The 11799-nt window shown below is 36.5% G+C and overlaps 1 non-coding gene across 1 annotated transcript; it reads right to left on the reverse strand.

Moving 5' to 3' along the window:
- Positions 1 to 5950: 5950 nt before the first annotated feature.
- Positions 5951 to 6033, reverse strand: Trnal-cag. Its single transcript has one exon. It is a non-coding gene; the product is annotated as a tRNA-Leu (tRNA).
- Positions 6034 to 11799: the final 5766 nt, after the last annotated feature.

An 11799-nucleotide genomic window follows, 5' to 3' on the forward strand; every position in this document is an offset into this window, starting at 1 on the left:
TTAGGATTGAGAGTTCATCTTGGTGGATTTTTCCTATGATGAATATAAAGTGTCCTTCCTTATCTTTTTTGATGACTTTTAGTTGAAAATTGATTTTATTCGATATTAGAATGGCTACTCCAGCTTGCTTCTTCCGACCATTTCCTTGGAAAGTTGTTTTCCAGCCTTTTACTCTGTGGTAGTTTCTGTCTTTGTCTCTGAGGTGTGTTTCCTGTAGGCAGCAGAATGCAGGGTCCTCATTGCGTATCCAGTTTGTTAATCTATGTCTTTTTATTGGGGAGTTGAGACCATTGATGTTGAGAGATATTAAGGAATAGTATTTATTGCTTCCTGTTACATTCATATTTGGATATGAGGGTATGTTTGTGTGCTAGGAAAATATTTTCTACCTCTTTATCTGATATAGGGATTATATCTGTAACATAAGAACCAAAATACCTTATTCTTTATAATATATTAATGCAATTACATATGCTAAATATTAGAATAATAGTCATAAATTAATGGCATAAAATTTACCAAAAAGTGCATGAAAAATGCTAAACTCACAAAATGTTAGAGAAATACAAATACAAATGGCAATGCTTATGTACTGTTGTTGGAGAAGAGAACCCTGGTATATAGTAGTTGGGACTAAAATTTAATATAGATACTATAGAAATGGGTATAGAAAGAAAGAAACAGAAATTATGTGTGACTTCATAGTATCACTGAATGAATGGATACCTAAAGGAATCTATCTGTATACATCAATGGTACCTTTGAAACTGTTTTCTCTTCCCACGTTCACAGTATCCATGTTATAAAATTGGATAAATAAAATATATAGAAACATGGCCTTTATTTAACCATAAAAAAGAGCAAAATTCCATCATTGGCATGGATATTTATGACACTGGAGATCATTGTGCCAATTGAAAAAGCCAGAACTATAAAGGCAAATATCTTAATTTTATGAAAGTAGGCAACTACTATTTCTTTGTCTTTGCAGCCTCTCCTGTGGGAGAAAATTCGAGTGTTGTGTTATAAACACAGTCAAAGTTTTCCCATAACTCAGATGGCTGTAAGTTCTAGAGAGGAACCTACTATTCCTCTTTTGCTAAATGGCCATGTTGTCAAACCACCTTCCAATTTGTTACATTTTTGTTTTTTAGATTACTGCTTTTATCAGTTGCAGTTAGATAAATGTTTTGGAGTAGAATTCAGCAACTCCTGCAAAGATTTGTAAGTAGTGCAAGTGCTAAGACAATGAGAAGAATGCTTTGTCAAAAAACAAGTGACCAAAACCATCCAATCGAAAAAAGATAGCATTTTCAGTTAAACAACGCCATAACTCCTAAGGAAATAGAAGCAGTCATTAAAGGTCTCCCAACCAAAAAGAGCCCAGGTCCAGATGGGTTTAGTGCAGAATTCTATCAGACATTCATAGAAGACCTCATACCAATACTATCAAAATTATTCCACAAAATTGAAACAAATGGAGCACTACCGAATTCCTTCTATGAAGCCACAATTACTCTTATACCTAAACCACACAAAGACCCAAAAAAGAAAGAGAACTTCAGACCAATTTCCCTTATGAATATCGACGCAAAAATACTCAATAAAATTCTGGCAAACCGAATCCAAGAACACATCAAAACAATCATCCACCATGATCAAATAGGCTTCATCCCAGGCATGCAGGGATGGTTTAATATAAGGAAAAACATCAAGTTAATTAAAAAAAAGAGTTAAATCATTTTCGAGCTGGAGAGATGGCTCAGAGGTTAAGAGCACTGATTGCTCTTCCACATGTCCTGAGTTTAATTCCCAGCAACCACATTGTGGCTCACAGCCATCTGTAATGGGATCAGATGCCCTCTTCCGGTGTGTTTGAAGACAGCTACAGTGTACTCATATAAATAAAATAAATATTAAAAAAAAGAAATGTAAATGCATACATATATATGTATATATATATATATATATATTCTATATTATGGGCCCAGCAAGAGACACTAGCACCTTCAGGCTCACTCAGGTGACAGGTGCAGAGCTCTAGAGATGAATAGCAACACATACACACCATATGCCAATTACATCCTGACTTCCCAGGTTCTCTGACACATCTTGCTTCATGGGTGAGACCCCAAACCTCATTCTAATACCTAGCATTACAGGAACTCTTCGACTAATGAACACAGATTCTAGACTTAGAGGGAGCCCTATATGCCTTCTGGTTTCCAACTGTGCCAGGAGCAATCTCCCGTATATGACCCAATCACACCCAGCCCAGACCCCTGCTGCAGCTTGCCTCCACAGCCTCACAGGTTCATAGGGTCACCACAAGCTCACAGGAATGGTAGTCTTCAATCAGATACAGGGAGGTCAGATATCATTAGAGAAAACCTTTTGACTAGTCAAACTTAAGAACATAAGCAACAGAAAGCAATTTCACTTGCCAACAACAGAACCCAGCACTTCTACCTTAGTAAGTCCAGTATACCGTAACACAGCAGAACAAATAAATAAAGAGGAACATCTTTGTAAGAGTATATCACAGGAAAATCTGGTATATGTAAACTGTTGGAATCCAGGACAGTAGCCTAGGTATGTCTTACAGGCAGGTGTGCATACAGCTTCAGATCCTATGAAGAAAGTTAGGGACTTGGGAAGGGCACTAAGCAAGATGAACAGCAATGCTGAGTCCTCTTAGGAGGTAGCAACAGACTCCCCAATTACTCAAGGAAGTCTTACTGATGCCATGGATATTGTCTAGATATGGTAAGGTCTTGCATGCATCTGCCCAAAAAATGAAAATTTCTTCCTTTAAGAAGAACATAAGGCAGGGAACCCTGAAATAATGTAAATATCTGAATAGACATATGCCTTAGTGATTGTGGAAATGTACTGTGATCTACATTGTTTTGGACATTTTAATTAATATTATAAATTTTGGTAACTGAATTTTTTCATGTATTTATTCTTATTCATTAATAGAGCATTTATTTCATGCATTTTCTTTTTTAGATGCCCAGCTTCTTAAATTGCTGTATTTTATTAAAAAATAAACCTTGTATACAGCTCTTAGCATAGAGTATTCACACTGTACACAAACTCTACATTATGTAAGCAAGCATGAAGAGTCATATTTTGCTGTACACATCTGGAGAGATGCCACTTCATTTCGCCCTGTGGTTGGAGTCTTTCTACCAGGATCTGAACCTCATATGAGACACTTCTCTCAGAAAGTTTATCTGACATTCAGCTAAAATATATTTCCTAGCGAATCAGTATTACAAAAGTAAGCTTAATTAAGATTTAATGTATAAAACTTGAGAGAATTGAGGACCAAGGGAAGGGGGAGGATTTTTATTGGTGGTACCCTCTCAGAGGCATAGGGGATGAGGAATAGTTTGAGGAATTTTGAGTGGTGAAACTTGGAGAGGGCATCAGAAAGAAGACAAATAAAAAATAGTATCAACAAACAGACAAACAAAGAAGCAAAACTTAAGACTGTTAACATTTTGTGATGACTCAACATTCAAAACCTAATTTTTCTCATAACTTGGCTTTTCAAAGTTCTATCTTTTGAGACACCACTAGGTATAAACTGTCCATGGTTTTGTGTTTATCTTTTCCCTCAGAAGACTTCAAAGTCCTGGACAAGTAGAGCACATAGCTACCCATAGTGTAGGTGTCAACACTTGTGATCAGAATATTGATGGTCATAATCTTGGTGCTCAGAAAAAGGTAACTTTTTGATTTGCTCATTGCCAGAGTTGTGTTTATTATGGAGCTGCTGAGTTTCAGAGATGAGTCCTTCGTCTACAGTAGAGAAATGATGGTGACCATACTGTAATGCTCTTCTCTGTTTCTGAGCTATTCGCAAGGGTTATTACCAATTTCCTTGTCTATCCCTCTATTAAAATTTTCAGTGCTCTGAGATATTTGAGATCAGGATTATAGAAAGAAAATGACATGCGAATGTTATAAACACTGACAAAGTAGTGTTTTGTTCAAAATGGAGTAGAGACTATTCCCACCCTTATGTTTATAACAATTGGAAACTCAAGAGGAAGTGTTCCCTTTAATTCTATCATTGTGGAAGAGGAAGGATGTGCATGCTTGCAATTTCAAGGCTAAGTGTTTACATCATTTCAAAACGAAAGAGAATTTTGGTTTCTGTTGAATATCTCTTTGCAGGTATTATTTCTCTGAAGCCGGGGGCATATGGACTGAATTCTTGCACATATCAAGAGTGAATTTTAGAGCTCAGATATTAAGGGACCAAGGTCAGGAATGATTCACAGATTTATGTTGCAAGAAGGAAACATCTAAAGGTGTCTTGTGGGTTTCTTGGTCTCTAAAACCTTGAAACTCGTTGCCTTTTAATCTCTTGCCAATAGTTGGCACTGGTAAAAAAAAAAAAAACAAATTAATGAAGGGTTGCTTGTAGGATATCTGGATCATGGACAGGCATCTCAATGAACTTTTACCTTGCATAGTATATTTGAAAGGGGTAAGCACAGAATCCCAATTGAGTTTGTTGTGGTGTCAGAAATGCAGTAAAAACATACACACTTAGTTTGTGATTCAGTCAGGAAAATGATAGGCCATTGTTTTCAATAGTGAACTCTAAACCAGGCCCTGCTTCTCTGTGCTTCCTCATGAGTAGAAGTTCCTTATCTCCTTAGGAACTTCAGCATATTAGTTAATACCTGGAGCACATATTCTTGCATATCATGTCCTTCTAGAGAAGACACATGGCTAGTTTTCTGGATGTAGAGAAATTATTCCATGTGTCAGGGTTTACTAGCATGTTGTCATGGGATATCAGTAACAGAGAACTGCAGGTCATCTTGACAATTTTTTTTTACCATAACTTTCTGTGTCAGTTTTAAAATTTATAGTGGGCTCTCTGGTAAACATACATGAACACACTATGATGAGCTGTTAGTTTATGATGCATTGGTTCTCTGTACCATGTGAATCATAGTCAAAAAACTGTCATCTGCATTGTTCTCTTTGCAGAAATTACCTTTAACTATGGACCTCTTCTGCCAGACCATCATCTCTACAGCATAATTTCATAAGCTGTTAATATTTAGCTCTCTCTGTCTCTCTCTCTGTCTCTCTCTCTGTCTCTCTCTGTTTCTCTCTCTGTCTCTCTCTCTCTCTGTCTCTCTTACCACTCCTGACCGTGTGTGTGTGTGTGTGTGTGTGTGTGTGTGTGTGTGTGTGTATGATTTATTCATGATGTCCCCCAAAAAGTCTAATTCTTGGCATTGTATAAATACATAGTAAATGAAGGTCATGGGGAGAGCTCGGTTGAAGCTGTAAGTTGTATGAATTAAAAGCCTGTATTGAAACTTGTCTTTTATTGTAAGAAATTCCTCCACACATTATTTACATTTTATTTTCTTTTTCTGTAAGCCCTATCCTTCGATTGACACGAGTACCTTGTGCATGGCAGGCAATGAATCTAACACTGCGCCACATTCTTGGTCAGATACACTCTTTATCTTCCAAAGTTCCAGGAAAGACTGAATGAGAACAATCAGCTGCCAATTTGAGGCAGCCAAATAACACATCTTCAGAATGGAAGACAGAGTTCTTGGGATTAAAACTGTTTATTTCTCTGAAAGAGAAATGGAGAAGAACTCAGTTCATACACTTTACTAAGGCCCGTTTATCATAACATGATCTGATACAATTCTCTATAAGTGCTACAGCAAGAAGCCAGATTAATTTACCCATCTGGTAGCACCTGCTAAATCACCAAAATCTGTGCTGAGGACTGCAGGTAAGTAGTGAGTATTAAGGCACTATTGTCAACAACAATATAAGCCAAACAGACAAATCAGAGCCTCCAGAGACTAAAATACTATCCCAGGAGAACACAGGGATGAACAAGTGGTTCTAGCCATATTTGTAACAGAAGGCCTTGTGAAGCATCAATTGGATTTGTCAGAAGTGGGATTCGAACCCACGCCTCCAGGGGAGACTGTGACCTGAACGCAGCGCCTTAGACCGCTCGGCCATCCTGACAACTGGAGACTGAAGCATCAATTGGAAAAAGACCCTTCCTCCAGTGAAGACTTGATGTCCAAGTGTAGAGGAATGTCAGGGCGTGGAGGTGAGAAGGAGTGGGTGGGTGAAGGAGGATTGTAATAGGAGAAGGGGAGATACAATGTTTCCGGATTGGGGATGGTGGGGAAAGTAATATTTAAAGGTTAAATGAAAAAAAAATCCAATAAAAGAAAGGAAGAAAGAAAGACAGAAAAGTAATGTGGCAAACATCGGAAAGTTTCTGGTCACAACAGATGGGAGGGACACAATTCTTTTTTTTTTTTTTTCTTTTCCATCTTTATTAACTTGAGTATTTCTTATTTACATTTCGATTGTTATTCCCCTTCCCGGTTTCCGGGTTAACATCCCCCTAACCCATCCCCCTCCCCTTCTGCATGGGTGTTCCCCTTCCATTCGTCCCCTCCATTACCACCCTCCCCCGCAGCAATCACGTTTACTAGGGGTTCAGTCTTGGCAGGGCCAAGGGCTTCCCCTTCCACTGGTGCTCTTACTAGGCTATTCATTGCTACCTATGAGGTTGGAGCCCAGGGTCAGTCCATGTCTTTGGGTAGTGGCTTAGTCCCTGGAAGCTCTGGTTGGTTGGTGTTGTTGTTCATATGGGGTCTCAAGCCCCTTCAAGCTCTTCCAGTTCTTTCTCTGATTCCTTCAAAAGGGGTCCGGGTGGTTTGCTGCTGTCATTTGCCTATGTATTTGCTGTATTCCGGCTGTGTCTCTCAGGAGAGATCTACATCCGGTTCCTGTCAGCCTGCACTTCTTTGCTTCATCTATCTTATCTAATTGGGTGGCTGTATATGTATGAGCCACATGTGGGGCAGGCTCAGAATGGGTGTTCCTTCTGTCTCTGTTCTAAACTTGGCTTCCCGATTCACTCCCAAGGGTATTCTTGTTCCCCTTTTAAAGAAGGAGTGAAGCATTCGCATTTTGGTCATCCTTCTTGAGTTTCATGTGTTCTATGCATCTAGGGTAATTCAAGCATTTGGGCTAATAGCCACTTATCAATGAGTATATACCATGTGTGTTTTTCTGTGATTGGGTAACCTCACGCAGGATGATATTTTCCAGTTCCATCCATTTGCCTATGAATTTCATAAAGTCCTTGTTTTTGATAGCTGAGTAATATTCCATTGTGTGGATGTACCACATTTTCTGTATCCATTCCTCTGTAGAAGGGCATCTGGGTTCCTTCCAGTCTGGCTATTCTAAATAAGGCTGCTATAAACATAGTGGAGCACGTGTCTTTGTTATATGTTGAGGCATCTTTTGGGTATATGCCCAAGAGAGGTATAGCTGGATCCTCAGATAATTCAATGTCCAATTTTCTGAGGAACCTCCAGACTGATTTCCAGAATGTCTGCAATCCCGCCAACAATGGAGGAGTGTTCCTCTTTCTCCACATCCTTGCCAGCATTTGCTGCCCCCTGAGTTTTTGATCTTAGCCATTTTCACTGGTGTGAGGTAAAATCTCAGGGTTGTTTTGATTTGCATTTCCCTTATGACTAAAGATGTTGAACATGCCTTTAGGTGTTTCTCAGCCATTCAGCATTCCTCAGCTGTGAATTCTTTGTTTAGCTCTGAACCCCATTTTTAATAGGGTTACTTGTCTCCCTGCAGTCTAACTTCTTGAGTTCTTTGTATATTTTGGATATAAGCCCTCTATCTGTTGTAGGATTGGAAAGATCTTTTCCCAATCTGTTGGTTGCCGTTTTGTCCTAACAACAGTGTCCTTTGCCTTACAGAAGCTTTGTAGTTTTATGAGATCCCATTTGTCGATTCTTGATCTTAGAGCATAAGCCACTGGTGTTTTGTTCAGGAAATTTTTGCCAGTGCCCATGTGTTCGAGATGCTGCCCTAGTTTTTCTTCTATTAGTTTGAGTGTATCTTGTTTGATGCACAGTTCCTTGATCCACTTGGACTTAACCTTTGTACAGGGTGATAAGCATGGATCAATCTGCATTCTTCTACATGCTGACCTCCATTGAACCAGCACCATTTCCTGAAAATGACAGTCGTTTGACACTCCTGGAAGCCTGTGGGTCAGCACTCCTGGGCGACTAGCTCTCTGAAGGATCTTCTACACCAAGAGCTGTTGTATAGGGTCACTTCTAGCCCCACAGCTATCAACCCTCTTTGTTTTTATCTTTCACTGGCACAGCTCACAAATGTAATTTCACTCTATGGCCAGTGAGCCCCTAGGAATCCTCATGTCTTTCTCTTTAGAGACGGGACCACAAATGAAAGACCACTGATGTAAAGCATCTTTACATCAGTGCTTTGATCAAACTTAAAATATCTCATGCTTTCATGGCAAATGGTTACCCAGGTAAGATAATAGCTTAGCCACCAAATACTGCTGTTGAGTAAGAAGTTGAATATTTGTGAGAAATTAAAATGTCTAGGCAATGTTATCTAAGTCATTGAATTATAATACATTGGTGGACTCACAATATTATTGGTCTAATCAAACATGGAATGCATATTTACCAAAACAAGTAATCACATAACATTTATCTTTACAACTTAATGAATCATGTTATAAATAATAAATCTCCATTAATGTAACCAGATCCATATTGTAGTATAGATTAGGAATAAATAAAAATATTCTGACTTTTCTTTTATAAAAATTACATTGTAGTATAAGAAAATAAAAAAAATGAATGCATAGATCAGTGTGTTGGTGTTGATAGAATGCAAGTAATTGAACAATCTACTTTAGAAGTATGGTCATGAAAGAGATTGACTAAGGAAGTGAGATTTATGCTAAAATTGGATGAAAAATAATTTCAATATATTACAGACAAAATCACAATATATACAAGGTCTATAAAAGGACAAAGAGCTTGACATATCCAACAAGTAAATATGAGATTAGTGTGTACAGTTTAAATAAAGGAAGAGAGGTCCAAATAAAGCTAAAGCTTAGGCTAATATCACATATGGGCATATAGAAACAATATAAGGGATATGTATTTTTATTTACTGAAAATCCTGGGATATCATTGGACAGTTTAAAATAAGGTTGTTTAACTCACCATGTATAGGTTAAGGGATTCTTGTTTCTTATATAGAATGAAATACAGAGAATCAATAGAAGCAAGATTTGGAAGTCTATCTGGCCATAGTGGCAATGATAATGAAAAAGAGTCATATCAGATAATGGAAAGGTGTGTTGGAAATGGGAAGTGTTTGGCAGTAGGATGAGTGTGGGGTGAGCAGGAAGTAAAGAAAGGCAATGTCTTGTTTTGAGCAACTGAAAATATATTGGAGTTATTTACAATGACACAGAATATTTCTTGAAAAGTGCATTTAGGAGAAATGTAGAGAAATTTATTTTAGATCCATTTATTTGAAGATGCTTGATAGAACCTCTAACTCACTAGAAATTCCTACTTACTGTTCAAGATTTGGTGATTTAAGCATATACTCAGACTATGATATCATTGCTGTTATATAGAAAAAATTAGTTATTTAACAGGTGTATTTTTTTCAAGTTATATCTGACAGTTCTCATTTCATTAATAGCAAAACTATGCTTATACTACATGGTTGTTAAGTATATGTAGACAGATCATCTGCCTGCTTACACACTTCAAGCATTTTAGATGGCAATTTTAATTTAATCCAACTTTATGGGAGCTGACATGGTTGTTTGATTACAATTTTAATAGCTCATGAAATTGAATTTACAGAAAGAAGTGATTTGCTCAGATTTTATATAATTCTAAGGGACAGTTACAAGATCTAGAATAGTAAAAATTTATAATAAATATCTAGCTCGTCTATTTATTTATCTTTTGTACTTTAGTATGGTATGATAAGCATGCAAAAATTATTCATCCATATAATTTAGCTATATATTCAGTACTATTACATACATGTGCAGCATTGTACAACTATGAATAGTACATGCTTTTAGAAAAATTTTTATCAAATAAGACAGAAAATCTTAATGATTTAAAAAAAAACAGAGCTATTGGGAAAAGAATAAAACACAGATAAGGAACGGAAGAAAGTGATTGACACGTGTACAATTCTTGGTCTTTTATTTAACAATCCTGAAATTTATAGGATATAGCTTTGGGTGTAGAGTCAGAAAGAGTGTGAAAAACTGAGGACAAGTACTTCAATTGAACTCTTGCTACTTGAAAGAAAACAGTGGATTGGAAGTTATGTGTACATTCTATAAAATTATCCCCTTCTGCCATATTTTTCCATTTTTTTCTATATTATGTTCAAGAAACATCTCATTGATTTTGGTTATGCTTAAAAAAATCACTATTCTGCTCAGCTTATTTAATATTCCACATTATCTTAGTATTCTTTCATATCTCAAGATATTAATATTATAGAGAATTATTTTGATTATAGTAAAATTTCATTTTTTGTTTATCATATGAGAGGAGCAATTATTAACAGAATGTGGATACCTGATATTTTCTAAATAATGCAAACATAGATTTAAACCTTATATATAAGTTCAACTATTTTTACCTTCTCTCAAATGAAACTCATTGCAATGTTTACTAGATATATGGTATGTAAGAAGAGTGAAATAAAGAATTGAAAACATCTCCTGTGCATCAAGAATAATCTATTATTCCCATAATGAAAGCCAATGCTAGGAAGAGAAGATTACACAGCCACATTTCAGGATAAATCTTTTCATTCAAAATGAAGATTGAGCTGGAAAGTGATTTGAACTAGGTGTAGCTAAGAATAATGAAAATGAGTAATGGTATAAGAGATAGACCTTGTTTTCCTGGTATCATTGCATTATCACTTCTTAAATTACTCTAATGTAATTTTTATAAAAGAAAAGTCATAATACATTTTATTCTTTCCTAATCGATTCCACAATATGGATACTGTTACATTAATGCAGACTTATTATTTATGACATGTTTCAGTGTTACCTGTTTTAGTAAATATGCATTCCATGTTTTATTAGACCAACATGAAATAATTGTGTGAGTCTATCAATATATTACAATTCAATGACTTAGATGGCATTGCATAGACAATGATATATATAAAATATAAATTACATATTATAATACATATTTATTACATATAAAATATACAAACTTCTGCTATATTGAATAAGTCAGTCTCTACCTTCTCTGCCCTCACAAAGGACAGTTTGTCACTTGGTCCTCAGGACATCCTTGCAGATTTGGGGGGCAGGGTTAGAAGTAAATGAGAAGTGAGCAGCGTCCCAAAACTTTTCTAATTTAGTCCATAAATGGGGGTTTATGGAGGACAGGAGTCCTGAGGTGAGCAGAAAAGAAAGGTGCTGCTTCATATGAACTGTTTTCTTACCTCATCCTGTGGCTCAGGAAAGGATCCTTCCTGATCTTTCTGGCCTGGCCATGTTCCTGTCCCTGTTCCATGCCTATCTAGTGCAGCTCCTGATTACATGCACTCCTTTCCAAATTAGGTTTTATCTTGACCAGTTTTCACTCATTTTCTATGCTTGTGCTCTGAACCCTACATAAGTGTTCTTTTTTTGTTTGTTTGTTTGTGTGTTTCTTTTTCTTTGTGTCTTTTTTTGTTTTTTGTTCCTTTTTTTTCTAACTTTTAAATGTTTATATTGGTTTTGTTTTACTTGTTGTTATGGAAGCCTTAGAGGACCATCACCCCTCGATCACTGTTTGGATTTGAATGTAAAAATAGGGAAAAAATGCTATTTTTAAATTTTCATGCCTACGTTTTTTTCTCTTACGT

This window comes from Rattus rattus, chromosome 17, assembly GCF_011064425.1.
Source record: "Rattus rattus isolate New Zealand chromosome 17, Rrattus_CSIRO_v1, whole genome shotgun sequence".
NCBI lineage: Eukaryota > Metazoa > Chordata > Mammalia > Rodentia > Muridae > Rattus > Rattus rattus.